This window comes from Spodoptera frugiperda, chromosome 5 (genome assembly GCF_023101765.2).
Source record: "Spodoptera frugiperda isolate SF20-4 chromosome 5, AGI-APGP_CSIRO_Sfru_2.0, whole genome shotgun sequence".
Lineage (NCBI taxonomy): Eukaryota > Metazoa > Arthropoda > Insecta > Lepidoptera > Noctuidae > Spodoptera > Spodoptera frugiperda.
The window spans coordinates 11,059,415-11,077,104 of record NC_064216.1 but is presented as its reverse complement, the minus strand read 5'-3'; the positions used below and the strand labels follow the sequence as shown (position 1 = coordinate 11,077,104).

Below are 17,690 nucleotides of genomic sequence, written 5' to 3'. Positions count from 1 at the left end.
ACTGGGTATTTCAAATATTGGAGCCGGGGAAAATGGATTTTGTGGGACGTTTTTATTAAAAAGTGTTGGGATAACTATGTGGTTTCATGTTTGGTTGTAATTAAGAAGTTATTCATGTGATTATGTACCGTCAATCTCAAAATTTGTCTACGAGTTCATTATCATCATTGTATCATTGTACATCTACGAGTCTCCACTGGGGAAAATCATCCAATGACTTCTTTCACCTTGGACGAGGCGAGAGGGAGTGTCAGACTCTTACTGACTAAAAACCACCCCGTTCCTACTCCTGCTTTTCATGCCGGAGCCCCAGTAAGTACACATAGGTACCTAGGGATATACTACGACAAAAAATATGGTTCTCTTGGCAAAAAATGAATGCGTTATCCCAAAATATGACTACAGCAGTCAATATATTAAAACAGTGTGAAAGCCGTTCTCGTTTCAGCTCCCAAGAGACTCATGGGTCTGAAGAAGTGCGTATTACTTGTAGGCGACACCTCCCCACCCCAAAAGGGGGTTTAGAGAGTACCAGTATAAATACAGAGTTGAAATTAGTGAATACATAATACAATATTTTAGGGCCAACTTTACCCAACCCAGGGTAAAGTAAAGACAAATAATTCATTATTTAATTTTATTATTCTGTAGGGTTGTTGGTTTAACGGGAGATGGTAGAAGGATCTGGTTTGATTTCCAGGGAAGAGTAAATTAAGGGGGTAGGTAATGAGTAATGCAGAGCTGTAGTTGACCCCCAGGATACCATCTGTTCCATATACAAATATTTGAACTTTGAAAATATTTGAAACTACGACCGATCCCACGAACTTTGTATTGTGCATGCATCTCTATTTTTTTACATAAGAACTCTAACTAGTTTTAATCTCCTAGCAATAACAAACACCACAAAATGGTTATTCGAATTCGAATTCGAATCGGTTCAGCTGTTCTCGAGATTTGAGCTTAGCAACACAGTTTAGTCTGCTACATTCATCACGGTTATAAAACGAATTTAAAATTATTTAAAGAATGACACATTAAATACATACTTTACACATAAAATGAAATCTTAAATAACACAGCCAAATGAAAGAGTAACAATTCCTACAGAAACGGTTGGAAGGGAAACTAAATAATTTTCTTAGAATCATATAATTTCCAGAAAATACAGTATCTTCCTGATTTCAGTATAAAAATAATGTGGAGCAATTTTGTATGAAAACATTCCCCTCACCGTTTCAAAATTGAATTACGTTTCACTGCAGTTTGAGCCTCTCGTACAGAATAAATGAACTCACATGAACAGTGTGTATTTCAAGTGGTATTTATACTAATACGAGTATTTAATGTTTTATGTAAATTTTATACTTTTTTTATTTAAATAGTATGTATATTTAAAGTTACATATATATATATATATAAATTTTTATTGTATAATACAGTACAAAAACCAACCACACTTTGTAGTTGTACATACTTAACACGTGGGTAAAAACAAATAACAAGAACAATTCAAAATACAATACAAATCATTATCAAGTTCTATCGTTCATTCATCTCTTTCGCGAAACTTTAAGGATTCCGACAAAAACAATATTTTCTCGCGCCAGGAATGAAATCCAAAAGTGGAATCAGTGGATTTTGCTCTACTGACTATTCATGCGTGGAAGGGCTAAATTTATAGTCCCTAAACCGACCCGCATGCATGAAAATACTAATGACTATTGTTGAAGTGAAAGAAGTATGTAAGAATCGTTACGATTGACGTTCCTTAATCCCTGCCTACCCCTATTGGAGACAGGCGTGAGGTTATTTATTTTTGATATTGTCAATTTATTTGATGAATATCAAATAGATTCCTTTCTCTTGTCAAGTTCCATTTTGGCAAAAAGTAGACTATACTGACCCTACTCTAAGGTTCCAATGATCATTTTTTTTGCTAATATTATATCATAATATGGGCATACCACTACCATTGATTCTAATAAAACTTGCTCCACTTTTTGCAGTTGGTCGGTTTTGGGCATAGTAAACGTTCCATTTTTCTTCTATCGCGACGTCCTGCGAAAGCGATCTAAACGCGTAGGCAGTGCGGCGGCTATGTCTTAAGTGCATGTGAATTGTTTGTTTTGTTTCTGTTTCGTACGCACGCATCTTTCTATATAAAAAACATAGCTTAGCTAAATTCGTTTCCACCAGAGCTAAGCTATGCGTGCCAATGAATATGATTGGTCAAAGCTGAACGCATCCACAGCAACGTAGCAAACACATAGTGGAAATATTTAGGAGTAATCATATTATAGTTTCGTCTAAAATCTGGCACTCATATACTATTAAAAAACTCAACTTATTTAGAATATTCGCAGTAAACTACGAGTACCTTTAAGGTAGATATCATTTTTAAGGCTCATAGTTACAAGGACTATAAAAGACGTCAATCTAGAAAAATGTTTCAAACAAACTGACGCACAACACTATCGGATATCACGACAAACTGTACCTACTATCATAAAACAATATCCAACTCCAATATTGTTTGCAGATATTACACCAAAGAGAAAAAAAAGTTTATACACGACATCCATCTTTGCTATCACAAAAAGAAACTTTAATAACAAAAGTATACAGTTCAAAGTTCTTTGCCACCTTATGTCGATTTGTTTGAAAGGAAACTATGTTGTCTGCCTTAAGTTAATTAAAGTTGTTCAGTTTCTTATTAGACGATTTATTAAGAGGATTTTCTTAGTTTAGTGTTTCAGTCAAAGTCGGCCTAAGATTGGAAATTCTTTGTCTTCAAAAAGGTCCCTCTTTTTTAAATAAAGATTGGATGAACACTATCCTTTGAAGTAGAAATTTTGTTGGTAACTTGTAAAATTGAGTAGGTACCTACTTTTTATATGAAAAAGATAATGAGTTTTATGATTATACTAGCTACTCCGGCGCGGTTTCACCTGCTCTGCTCGGCTTCTATTGATGGTAGCGTAATGCTTTCTCAAAAATTGACTGTCCAACATACAAAAACAATTATTATATTATATACTAACTCTTTTCACTAGTTATAAGTCCAAAGCAGTATAATTATTGACAGACTCCATGCATCCTCCTATTTTACTCCTAGAAAATTTCAAAAATACTAACAATACTTAATCTAAAACGGAAATTGAAACCAAAACCTTAAATCCCACTTGAACAATAGTAACAAAAAAATAATGCATAAAAATCATTGTCAAATTTCAGCCAACCCTAAACAACGACATCTACGAAACAATAAAACATGAACCCTAACACGAGCACCTAAGACCCATTTATCAACACAATAATTAACATGCTAAGGGCTGTCCCCGCAGGATGACAGATTTGTGTTCTAATGCAACTGACATCGTAAACGTATTAGTTAATCAATTAGGCGACTGTATAAACAGTTGGGATACGAATTGTTTGACGTTAGATCCAATTAGTGTAGTATGACGTCACCGCAGCATTGATTAGCTTTAGGCGTGGGGTGGTTTCGATGCCTGAAAAATGTGAAGAAGATTTGGGACAGGTTTTTGAATTGACAAGCAACATAGAATATAGAACATGGAATAGTTAAATGAATATGATTAAGATTGAAATAAAATAGTCAGGGTAGTCCAGGGGATAGGAAAAGATAACATGAAGGTGTGGTTTTGAGTCCTACCATGAACCAATGTCACATTTTCTTAGCTATATGCACGTTTCAAGTTTACTAGACGAAAAAAGTATTGTAAGGAAGCCTAGAAGACAAAAATTCAATAAGTTCAAATTGAACTAGCATTGAAAAATCTACCAAAAACAGAAGCAATCCCCGGTGCTGTGGACCCTAGCGAGTTACCGGGGCTTCGGGTTTAAAAGGAAGAGTAAGAAACGGGGTGGTTTTTAGTCAGTAATAGTTTGACGCTCCCTCGACCCCACCCAAGGCAGAAGAATTCATTGAATAACTTTCCCCCTTATAAAAATATTTGCAAAATAAAACCATCACCAATTAATTCCGAAACATAAAGAAATGATAATCCAAAATGATAAAAGTTAGTACTGGTATAAAAGAGAGGCATTAACCATTAACAGCTTTACGAGGCTAGATAAAGTTAAAGAGATAGCATTTACATACACTTTAGTGTATGTCATGAAGATAAGTGAGTTATAGAAAACGTTCGTTGCAAATATCCACTTTGTACGGCGTTTATACGAGATTGGGTAGTTAACTTGTTGAGTTAGTATGTTCATATATTTTACTTTATTATTCTTGATGGGACCAAGATGATTGATTGGTTTATTCAGAAAAAAAATCGTGTCATCTTTCTAAATTAGTTTGGAAATGTGTCCTTTATTGGCCATGTCCATCCACTTTGAGCTTAATAGTAGGGTCAATTCATGGAAAATTTATGATATCAAAAGGAGATGGCGGGACAAACTTGAAACCTACGATAAGGATTGCCCGAAGAAAGCTCTGTACAGAGATGAATAGAAGGAGGGTAAGGAGGCATATTATGCCCTGCAGTGGGACGACCACGGCTAAAAATTAAATATAAATAAAAATAAAAACAACCAATAATACTTTGCCTGATTCAGGAATCAGAAACTTATTATAACTATAATTATTTATGACTGGAATCTCAAATAACAACGAAGCAATTCTATAACAAATATTGCCACTTTAACAACACTTCATTTATTTAAATACGTTAAACTCACAAAATTCTCTCAAAAATCTGAAGACAAAGAACCAAGAGACATAAATTCAAGTTCATCTGATAGAAAGCGTTCAAACATTAATAACAAGTACGATATGGGCATATAAAGGGTAATATGAAAGAGATTATCAGTTCACGCCATCGCTTCTGATACTTAGAGCTAATGCTATTGAACCTGCTGGAGGGAAGGTGGATGGATATTCTATGATAAAACCTTTTTAGTACAGAGGAAATTAGTTTGAAGATTTTGGTGATGTAGAATAGGGTTTAATGATTGGAAAAGAAGAAGAATATTAGAGAAAGATGTAAGATGAGAGCAATGATATGAAATAAAAAGGAATAAGGTCTAAATATATAAAGGTCTAAATATAATAAGGTCTAAATATTTTGAGTTTGAGTTTGAGTCTTAGTACGTAGTACGTCTTAGGTCGTAGTAATGAGATCTTAGCAAATAAATGGTGCAAACAGATATTTTATTTCAAAACTAGCTTCTGTCCTCATATTTGGCCGCGTTCCTTTATGATAAAAAGTAGCCAATGTGTTATTTCAGACCATAATCTTCCCCTGTTTCAAATTATAGCTCCATCCCATCAGCCTTTTGACGCGATTGCAGTTACAAACTCACAAACTTTTGCATTTATAATATTAGTAAGATAAGAAATAAGATTAGGTAGAAGAAGTACGAGTTGTATATTTTTGCCAAACTGTAAAACACTATAGTTATTTTGATGATCAATTTTGAAACGTATATTTATGGGAATGGAGTAGCTATCCCCATAACTTTTAGAACTTTCACAATTTAGTATGACTTATTCCGTACAAACAGTAAACTTCGCTACACCATGAACATAAGTGACATTCTTTAGCTTTTATGGTGAGCAAGAATGCAGTTATTGTTACGTTTAGCTTCGTTCTTAGTTTTATGGGAAAATTTTATCGTCTAACGACTGAAAAGCTGCAACTTCAGTTATACCTTTAGTTATCTAATACTACCTTGATCATCATTATCATCACCCTGTTGATTCCACGAGAAGAATTTCCTCGCTTATTTTATACACAGAAAACTGACGTGAAACAACACTTGTGTCACACTCCCTTCCCAATCTTCGATTCGTCAACAACCCATAAATTCCTAACCCCCAAAAGGCCGGAAAAGCACTTGTAACACCCCTGGTGTTTCGGGTGTCTATAGGTCTATAGCCCCAAAATGCCGCAACACAGGCGGCGGCGATTGCTTACCATCAGGTGATCAGTGTGCACGTTTACCGTATACCATAAAAAATACCGATGGCCGATTGGCGATTTCAGACTTCTTTCAACAAAGAAATTGTTAGTTCAGGTGTCCTTACGATATTTTCCTTCACCGTATCTCGTACAAGAATAATCACTAAGATCTATTCCCTAGCAACTGTGTAATGATTCAAAGACTACATAGAAATAACAAGGAATAAAGTGAATTGAATATTAAATTTCCAATTACGGGCTCGCAAAACATTCGTTTACAAAGAAATTCTTATATCTGATGCCGTTTCATGACATAATAGAATATTTTAAAAGGGAATCAATTAAGGGATATTAAAACGTACTTGAATCTCTTTGGCGAAATTTTATGTATTTCCTTTCAGATTAAGTAGATGACATATTTAGGGGCTATTATGAATTTTTTATTTCGTTTGTAATTTGGACATAAAATTATGAGTTTATTTGAGTTGAGAGTGCTATGAATGCCAAAATTATCTACACGTGCTTTAGCAATTTGAATAAGAAAATAAAATCTGATTTGAAAACATTATGAATGGTAAAAAAATATGTTCATTTCTATATTTAATCATTTTTGGATGTCATAATACTCATGCACCGTGGTGGTCACCGGTGACCAACGTTAGCGGAGCCTTCATCAGTTTTCTATTGGCAGTCACAGACTTAATGTCATGATTTTTTCCATGCTACTTCTCACCGACACCTCTTTAACCAAAAGCTATATCGCAATTTACAATAACAAGGTTACTTTTAGGATTTTGATCAAAATTAAAACGAAAACAGCAAAAACGGTCGGATAATAAGAACACTGTCGTCAAGAACAACCATTTTGACAACGATGACAAAAAGCCTAAAAATGTAAAAAACTTTACAGAAGATGACCCAGATCCAAACCCACAATCCCTTCAATAGTTAAATGTCGTAACTATTGGAGGACATTTACAAGTACCAGTAGCTCTATTGTTAGCAGAATTCAAGGTCACATCGGGCTCTTTATCGTTTGATATTTACTTTATCAGTATACTAGATAGAGGGGAAAGTAACAATGGAAAGGCTGGATTAGATAGTACAATCTGGAGTGCTTTGACCTATAAAATTTTGGGTGTATTGATTGAAAAGTTATGCCATGGTGAAGTGCGAAATCAGTGCTGTGTTTATTATAGCGTCATATGTCATGCTACTGTTCCTTAAATGTGTTGATAATCATGCAAAAAGTGATAAATTATGGCTAACCAGATGGCACTAGTGTTGAATGAGATCCATTCACGATCCATTTGTTCAATAAAGAATCAGCTAGTGTAACTGTCAAACCATTGGACATAAAATTTTTCAATTTGTGCACAAACTACTCACGCTACATTGATATCATCTGTACCAATGATTAGACTTTACAGCTATGGTTGCAAGTCATTATAGTAGTTGATGTTTAATTTGATAATAAACACCATTTAATAACACCAACACCACCATTTAACAAGCTTCGCGAATATTCGGAAGGAATATAAAAACTAAATCTGAACAAAGCCTGAAAATCAATTAAAAGCGATATATGAAACACAACACAATAAACACACAACACACACAAGCTTTGCACGAGTTAGAGAAGCAAAACGCGAAGTTGAAAGCAAACTTATTTAATGTCCTATTTAAAACTAAAATCCAAAAGCAGTCACGCGCAACTAAACTGAAATATATCAGGGATGTTACGGTTATGGAAATTAATTTCGGATTTGGATACGGATACGTGTATCAGTCGTTATTATTAAAACCTGATAATACAGTACCTACCTATTGGTATGTCACAGTTAATGTACGGCTTTTCTGCTTTCGTCGATTTTGATTATGAATACAGTCGACTATGAATGATCCTCAATCAGACTAAGAAATGAAATTTTCAGTTAATTAAATTTTAATCATTACAATAACTTTTTAGATTTAATTCACGTTTAGCTAATAAGGATTATTTAAAATGTTATATCAAATTTTTATCGGATGCCGATATTTTTATAGACATCTTTCGTTGGCACATTCGTTGACTTCGGTTCCAGTTACGAATCTCTCTCACATCTCTACATAAATCAACGTTTAAGGAAAGTTCATTAATACATTTAGCTGGAGTAACTCAAACCAACGGACATGATCAAAGCAAGCGAGTAGCCAACATATTAATAACTTGAAAGGTATGCCCTTAAGCTACCTGTCATGTAAAAGTGTGTTGAGTGGCAAGTATTTACTGCGGTGAAAAGGATTTAGATTTTAAGTAGGACGCTTAGAATTGTGAATTGTGAGGGGTGATAGCTGAGTTTGTTGTGGCGGTTGATAATTGTGATGATGTTTGGGTCTGAGGTAAAGAAATCATAATTTTAATAGGTATTGTTTTTTGTCATAGTATGTTTGTTTGCAGCCAATTTAAGGTTTTTGAAATTTCAAGACGGATAAAAAACATCGTTAGTACTATTCAATCTTAGGTAACATAAGGTAATCAATATCGAAGGTCCCATTACTCTTCTTCCCAATCTTCCTTTTCGTGTGCTTTTGGTGTTTCGGGTGTCCATGAGTGCCGGCGATTGCTTACCAACAGTTGATCCAAGAAGGTGCAGACGCTCCTTTACCTGCTTATATCATCATAAAACAAATCTGTATTTTTTATCCCAATAAACTGAATCTACTCGAGAGTTAAGAATGCACGTGAATGATACCAAATTCACCTGTTTCCATGGTCTAAGCACACCTGCAACACCAGCCATATTATTCTGGATTGTAGAAACCATTTTCCGTCGTTTTTGGGAAGGACGGCTAACAAGGAAATTTTTCTTTTATCTTTTTATTTTCCTTTTTTAAGCATCCACTATTTAGTTTCTCGACGTAAACTGAGATTAAAAATCCAGATTAATTGCCGCTACTTTGCTAGCGTGGCTCGTTCTTTGATTAAAGAATTAAAATTGCCATTCTGAATGGCAGTGGTGCTTGTCTTATGGCATGTTGCCAGTTAGCTTTGTAGGAGGATTTATTTCTTTGCTTTGCTTTTTGACTTTAGCTTTGTGTGTTTCTACTTAGTATGACGGTTGAATGATGGCCTGATAGGACTGTGATTGCGTTCATGAACTTAGTGACTGACTAATGAGTAGGTGATTTTGTACACTTAGTTTATACTCTAGCGTTGGAGTGTTCTAATTGTGGGCGAGCCATGCTTCGGTTTGAATGGACCGGCTCGACCGCAGTGATATCATGGCTGTATGGAAAACCGACGTTAAACAATGCTTACGTTGTGTTTCATTGTTTGAGTCGGGTCATCAGGGTAAAAGACCCAATTACTCTCTTTCCCAATCCCTGATTCCCCAATAACCTAAATTTCTAGACTTGCAACGCACTTGTAACGCCTCAGGTGTTTCGGATGCCCATGGGCGGCAGTGATGGCTTACCGTCAGGTGATCCGTCTGCTCATTTACCTGCTAATGATTTGGAATACCTGCCAACCATCTATATGATGGGGATGGGGATAGTAGCTAATAAATTACAAGTGTCAACGTATTGTATGTGTTTAGTTTAGAAGCCTACACGGTGTTACACAGCTTATTCATCACTATTAACTCTGTCACTGTCGCACGCAGATTGTCATGACGGATCATCAAGTACGTTTATGTCTCAAACAATAATATCTTGTGTATATACATTATTTGTAACAAGGATGATGACAAGGTATGAAATTTAAAAATCCATCAGTTACGTAATGAAAAAATATTAGACACGTATTTTTTATTTTGTCATATTAGATATGCAATGCTTATAATCAAAGTTTGAATCATTGAATCAAAGTTTTGTAGATGGAGCAAATACGTCATATCTATGTATAAAATTCTAAGTACATAGAAGTGATATCACTCGATATTTCAAATCGATAATTATTGTATTTGTTTTGTTGAAAATTGTATTGTTTTTTTTTTAATTTCTTCTTTTTTAACGAAATTGACTGTATAACGTAAGGGCGTAAGCTATTATGTTGTATATTATGTGTGATTAAATAAATAAATAATTTATATACCGGACTATACTCGCACTGGAGTTTAAAAAAACTATGACCTCTGTCTCTTCTCAGAGTAGACCGATAGGATATGCCGGCCCCATGTAGTTATTTGAAAGATTGACGTATAAAAGAGTTATATTGTAACCTATTTGCAAAAATATATATCATTTTATTGTAACTTTCGTGAGACATGGTAAATTAATTAAATAAATATTCAATAATTAAAATAAATATAATTTATCATTTATTTATAACGTACTAAACATACTCTAAACATATTAATTCTAAACCAATTAACAGTTGAAATCGACCGCGTCCAAAATGGATGCACTCAGTTAATTAAACCGCATGCGGTTTGGACTGTCATCGCGTAATTGTGCAGTTGTGAACTTTAGTACTTGAGGTTTGCAGTTATGAGTGTCTGTCCAGGCTCTGGCGGTTATAATGAACAGTTCTGATTAAACCACAAACTGACGTATTTGTAATCTAATATTATTTATGTATAATGGAAAGATAGGGTGTCATGTTTATTAAAACAATGAAGTAAAATAGATGAAGCAATTTTGTGTGAAGAAGAGTGTGTGAGAAATAGAAGACTGAGTTAGAAAATTTTACGTTGCTTAAGACAAGAGTCACAGAGGGATTCTTCCTCATGAGCAGCATAAGCAGACGCGGCAAAGGGCGAGGTGTGTGTTAAGAAACTAATAGAGCTTTTCTCAGTATACATATTTACGTGAGTAAACTGTTATTTTTAGTTAGATTATAATTATGATCCATAGAAACTATAATAAGCAGAAAAAATCCAAAGCAACGTTACTCCTTTTATTCCCGAAGGGGTAGGCAGAGGTAATGCCGCTATACATTGTAAACCCACTTTTCACCCACTATTCGCCATTTGTGTTATAAGTCCCATGTAATAGGGAGTGAGCAAAGTTCTATAATAAAGACTATTTTTTTTACTTTGTTAAATAAAAAAGGTCTACTAAATTATCGTTATAAAAGCCTATGTTTTTCTCTTTATCTTATACAAATATATTTTGAAAAGAACACTCATTATATTAATGTTTGTGGAGAAACCTTTTTGAAGTTTAATGTGATGTCTAGAGCCTGTTTGATGTTTCTAGTCATTACTTTAATGGCTGCGGCTATGTAAATACTGTTTATATAAAAATAGGAATGACGTCATAATCACTGGAATGATCTGGTGAATTGGTCTGAATGATTTTTTGACCAAAAAGTTATTTAGGTATCTCTCTATGTTGAGTGCAGTATATAGGTTGTTATCAATTATGTGTCGTGGGTGCATTTACAAAACATAAACCCGAAATAACAATTTGCGGATCACATAAAAGTTAGTCCGTGCAAGAATCGAACCCGCTACACGTTGCACGGCGGCCAGTTGCCCAGCCACCGCGCCAACCATGCAGTCTACTAATTTCCTTTTTAGTAATACCAAAACTGCGCGCTACACATTGCATGGCAGCTACCACTCCAACCATGTAGTCTACTAATTCCTTTTTTACCAATACCAAAACTGCGATGTTCCCTTGAAAGTAAATTCCAGTACCAATAATAATCTCATTATACCTACAACAAAATGCCGTCAAAAGACATCACAACTAAAATGTAAATCAAACAATAAAATTAACACAAACATAGTTGATATCGGCTGAACAAAAGATTTCAGCTTCAATTGACCTAAAACCCCTGACTGAAATACTTCTATTGTTTGGAAATTATTTATCATTTGTCAGCTAAAATCTTTCATGTTTTCAGGGCTTTTTGAATTGATCCATTGTGCCCGGCATAATGGAAGCCTGTTGTTTGTCGTCACAAGAAAATAGAAAAAGATTTTTACGACTTTATAAGTAGTTAGAATCAAAATGTTTATCGTCAAAGCTGTTTGTGTGAGTATTATTTTTTTATGCGCAATGTGACTGTGAAGGTTGTGATTTTAATGAGTGGGTGGGTTAGTGTTAGATGTTAGGTTTTATCGTAATGGTATCACTCTTGAATTAATAACAATTATTATAGTGACTCTCCTAGCCAGTATTGGGACAAGTGTGGGAAAGCCATGCTTAGGCACGAATGAGCCGGCTCGTCCGAAGTGATAGCACGACCCCACAGAAAATCAACGTGAAATAATGCTTGCGTTGTGTTCCCTTGTGTTCCATTGTTCTCCTTCAACATTTTTAAAGGGCGAATAAAATGAAAATACAATAATAAAAACATAATAAAAAACCAAAAAAATGTTTTTGACTATCCATGTCAAACCTTGGACTTTTGGCCTAGCGATAATTCATTTCTTTTCCTTGACAAACAATATCAATTATCATAATACATATACATTAGATCCCCTATTGCAATCATTCCTCAACACAGTACACAATGCAGTATGGATTGTAGCAATTCAGTTGACACAGTATGAGCTGTGTTTGTTGATTGCTGAATGTTACGGAGCTGAACGTAAATACATGAGCATTTGGCACACAAACAATCAACTCAATTTTACAGTTTAAATTAATACTGTCTCTTTCATTGATAGTGTTATTGTAGAAAATAACTAGCTGATTCCTGCGGCTTCATATTCATTCGCGACTAATAAAATGAAGCTAAATTACTCTCTTAGTACATCGGTTACATGCCAATTAAATCCCCATCAAAATCAGTCCAGCCGTTTCAGAGATTAGCCAGAACAAACAGACAGATAGAAAGAAAGAATTGTCGTTTGAAATAACATACTCTACTAGTACCCAAACCATTCAGACTCGTTCAAATTGTGACTTAAGTCATGTTATACCAAACCACGAATAATATCTACACTATCACAAAGAAAAACAATGTAAAGCTATAAAATATTAAAGAGCAAAACACATCTTAACCAATCTATATAAAGCGGGATTCATCAACTCTATGGAGATTACAAATGCAGTAGAGATGGATGTAGCAGTAGCATAATCTCGAATAGTAGCCGCAGCAGTCACAAAGAGCCACTAATAGGATCTTCCAGTCTCATGACTGCGAGGCGGGACTTTCAGATGGAATTATTAGTCAAAATTAATGGACTGTCTCGCTGGCTAACTGGCCACAAACACTGGAAAGCGCAGAAACTTTAAAATAAATGAAGAATAATATTCGTGAGTCATACTAAATTAATTATTTATGTTTTTCGGTCTACTCACCGTAATTATGTGACGAGGAACTTGACTAGTTTCTAGCCATGCTAGAGGGTCATGTTCATGAGCAGCATTCCGCGACACACGACGCGGCGATTGTCGTGGTTAAACAAGTCAAGTAATTAAGTGAGTAAGCCGAAAAACATAATAATTAATTCTGAATAGTGACCGTTTTTGATAATAATTAATGTTAATATACATAAATTTCAACCAAAAATATCATATCAATCTTGTTAAGCCTTATTTAGTAGGTATTTTCTGAGTCATCTATTTCTAAAACTATCTACGATCAAATAAAGTACAAACCACTTACAAAATTATGAGTATTTGAACAAAAAGCACAATAATGAGGCCAGGAAAAACGAACCTTGTTTGCAAGTCCATTAGGTATCGATTGGCATAAATACTTATCTATTTTTAGACAGTTTATTTGAACGAAACCGCTTCCCCACTCAAATGGACTTAACAGATCAAATAAAAAAATGGGACATTGTGGTATTACTGTAAATTGTTTCATACAGATAACGGCATTATGGCGGACCGCAGGAAATAATTGAAATCTCATGAATCGTGGACAGAGAACAGAGAAAATAATTATCAGCACAATAAAATGAAGCAAACAAAGAAAAAACCTGATGCATCCCTCTTCCCCTACCAAACAGCATAAAGTCGAATCCCCAACATCCATATTTAACCACAAGCTGAATTCAAACTTAACAGTCACATTTTAAAGCTCATATTCCCTCCTGCAGCCGCATGATCCGATTATGTTTGATGAAAATCGTCGAAATCCGATTTTCCAGTCAGTTTCCCACGTTCTACTAAAAGAAGACTTACATTGGCTTTAAATAAATATATATCAGTAATAGTTTTTAAGTCATCGTATTGGAAAATTGAGCTTTACATTTTTACGAGGTTACGTCTGGTTTTAATTTTTTTTTTTGTGGTTTTTATCAGATTGCTATTATAGTTCTTTTTTTCTTTCATCAAATAGTTTTGAAACTTTACATAATGATATTGTAATACGATATTTAATTGTGATGAGATAGTAAAAAAGTGTGGGTTTATTTCGTTTTATTTTCATTTTGTAGAAGATGATGTTTATTGGTCTTTCGGTTTATAACTACACGGTTAATGCGGTGACTGGGCAACGTGTAGTTGGTTCGATTCCCGCACGAAGCAACAATTTGTGTGACTCACAAATTGTTGATTCGGGTCTGGGTATCATTGTTCTTGTAAACTTGTATGTTTGTAAATGCACCTACGACATAGGAGAAAATCCAAGTGGGGTTTTATAAAATAAAAAAGTGTCTACTCTGGAGTAACAACATCATCATATAAGAAGAATTCAACTCTCACATAATTATAATGTTACTAAAAATAAAATCACAAGTTTAAATATTTAAAATAATCTAATGGGAGTCAGTCTGCATGACCTTTAATCTAAAATACTTACAACTGACGAAATTAAACAAACAAATACTGGAGTCTGTTGATTTTCCAAATTAATCAAAGACAACATATTTAGTGAAGATGTTTATTTAGACAATAAACAAAAGTCTTTGATGAAAGACTGATGAAGTTGTACCGAACTGAATACGAAATAACCAGAGTTTACTTATATTTTAACAGTACATTCGTAACATTGCTTTTGATTGCATTGAATTGTGAAATATCATCTGTAAAATGGAATCTAAAGGTTATTAAAAGTGGTTTTCAATTGCTAGCTATAAAACCGACCTTAAGAGTGCTCTTTCACCAGATGATGACCACCAGAGATTTCCTATGTAAATAGCTACATAGTACTTATATATAGACTACGAAGATGTAATAGCTAAGCTTTGAAACTATGCGACCGTTTCCACTTTGTACTTTACTTGATCGTGGATAGTTTTAGAAATAGATGACTCAGAAAATACCTACTAAATAAGGCTTAACAAGATTGATATGATACTTTTGGTTGTTTTTTATGTATATTAACATTAACTCGAGATGTCATATGAAAACATAGCTTAGCTGAGTCCGTTTCCACCAGTGCAAAGCTATGTGTACCCACAGAACAGAGAAAAAGAAGTGTGTACCAATGAATTTATGATTGGTGGAAAAAAGCTAGTAACTAACCCGAAAACCTTGTTTAACAGTAAGCGAAAAGACAAGTACGACATTCTGTAATTTAATAAAAAGCTTGAATATAAAAGTATTTATGAAAACAACAACTACAAACGTTCATATCAAAAGCAAAAATCAACAAGAAGACTTACTGCCCTAGATTTTCACAAAAGAACTCGAAGGTCACTTTATACCAGCCATGAACGTTAATACAAACATTAATCGCCATTAAGGTGTTAACAGAAGTATTACTTATTTAAAATACAGTGGTACTTTATAAAATACGGTGGCACTTTATAAAATACGGTGGTACTTTTTATAAGAAAAACTGTAGCCAATGGCCTTTTGCCGTGATTGTTGGAATTGCGATCAATGAGAGCAGTCACGATATAATTTATTTCCATGACGTTGTTCATGTGCTATTTTATTTCTGTACTTGAATAATTCGTCTATTTTGGTTTCTTTATTTTTAAAGTATCTCTCTGCGTATGAATATGAGTTATTATACCGGTTTGATAGAATGTTACTCAAAAATAGCTTATAGATTTAGTGGATTTTTTTATTTAATTATTTGGAAAATCTTCATTTTTTGTTATGGTAGGTAAATGAACAAACGGATCACCTAATGGTAGCAATCGCCGCCACCCATGGACATACGAACCAAACCTTTTGGGGTAAGTTTAAGGGTTGTTGGGGAATCGGGGATTGTCAAAGGGGGTAATTGGGCCTCCGGTAATCTCACTCACACGAAAAAACACAACGTTGTTTCACGTCGGTTTTCTGTGAGGCCGTGATATCCGGTCAAGTCGGCCTATTCGTGTCGAAGCATGGCTCTCTCACAATTTGATCTAAAAAGATCGAAAAGACGGGCTTCTACTCTTTACAGTATACTATCATGAACCCAAATAAGTTTTATATGAGTTATCGTTTTATTGTTTCTACCTAACTTCACAGAACTAGTAGCTTTTAACGTACCTATATATCTTACATAAATAGTGTTTGGTAGAAACGTTTCTTAAATTGAGGAAATGTGTAAATCATAAACGAAATTGCACCACTTAAGAATAGACCTTGACTGAGAGATATCTATTAGCAGTAAACTGAACAATATCCGTACCACGATTTATTTTGAATTATTATGTTATCGGCTTACTCACGTAACTGTTTGATGAGGAACTCGACTAGTTTCAGACCATGCTAGAGGCTCATATTCATGAGCAGCATTGCATGAGCACACAAAGTGGGGATTGTCGCGCTGCTACTGGCACTAGCGTCGCGGAATGCTGCTCATGAATATGAGCCTCTAGCATGGCTTCCTGAGCTTCCTCCTGACTGAGTTCTTCGTTAAACAGTTGTGTAAGTAAGCCGATAACATAATAATTCACGAATCATTTCATTTATCTATTTACGCCTCAAAGAGTATTGTGTGACCTTTAAGAAACAAAAGGTCATAACTCCCATAAAATATTGCTTCACACCTGTCTTTATGTGAACGTCATAAAACTGACATTTCGAGCAATATCCTATCTCTTATGGCTCACGTCATAAGGTTCATTATGTGCAAAGTTTTACTGTTGTGTAGTGTGAGTTACGACTGTTTGCAACGATCATCTGGAAACTGCAGTTTTAGTGTTGGTATGCTTTAGATTGATTTGGTGGTCGTAAGTTTGTTTTATAGTTGTCTTGTGTGTTATCGAAGAAGTACTTATTGTTATGTCTGTTAGTACGTAAAATTTACGCATCACTTCTCCGGTACAGATTAAGTGCTAACAATTATTTGACTGAACGGTTGACATTGTGGCCTGGTTGTCACAAATGAGGGTGCAGGTTTGAAACTTAATAACAGCATGTACCGATATGACATTTTCAGAGTTATTGCACTTTCTAAGATTATTTTGACACCATTGACAAACAGTGACGAAAAACATCGCGAGGAAACTATGGGCTAATTTTCTAATTATATTTTGAAATCGCCAACCCGCATTGAGTAAGCGTGGTGATTAATGCTCAAACCTTCTTCATGCGAGAAGAGGCTTTGGTCAGCAGTGGCTACTTATAGGCTGTTGATGTGGATGACATTGTAGAAGACAAGATTTGGTCAAAAAATAAATGATTTTATAATGAACCCCAGTCCTAGTGTGAAGCAACGTTTAAAATATATAAAATTCGAATCACGAAAATGACTGAAATTTTTAGATCTTTTAACTAATGCTGGTAATTCTATGAAAACAATACAAAACACTTCACGATTAAATCTACTATTATTTCCATAAACCTGAAAGGTACACAGTCCAATTTTCAAAGAATGAAAGGCCACGTCTCTTTTCATGAATTTCAGGAGAACCCTCGTGAAATAACTGAAGGGTCCACTGAAGTATACTTGGCGGTATAATGATACCATATCCTAAG

General features: G+C 34.6%; 2 protein-coding genes across 7 annotated transcripts in view; one reads left to right on the top strand and one right to left on the bottom strand.

The window, feature by feature from the left end:
- The window catches only part of LOC118272073 (protein spaetzle 4), a 484,075-nt gene that overhangs the window by 168,672 nt on the left and 297,713 nt on the right, over positions 1 to 17,690 (bottom strand). Inside the window, exon 7 of one of the 2 annotated variants that reach the window (XR_007705323.1) lies at positions 11,645 to 11,654. The exons of the other annotated variant lie outside the window; for it this stretch is intronic. The gene's annotated coding sequence lies outside the window, so the exon portion shown is untranslated. Of the gene's footprint in view, positions 1 to 11,644; positions 11,655 to 17,690 lie in introns of those variants that run through there. 2 annotated transcript variants of the gene reach the window in all.
- The window catches only part of LOC118271844 (potassium voltage-gated channel protein Shaw), a 110,775-nt gene that overhangs the window by 21,170 nt on the left and 71,915 nt on the right, over positions 1 to 17,690 (top strand). The gene's annotated exons all lie outside the window — the stretch shown is intronic.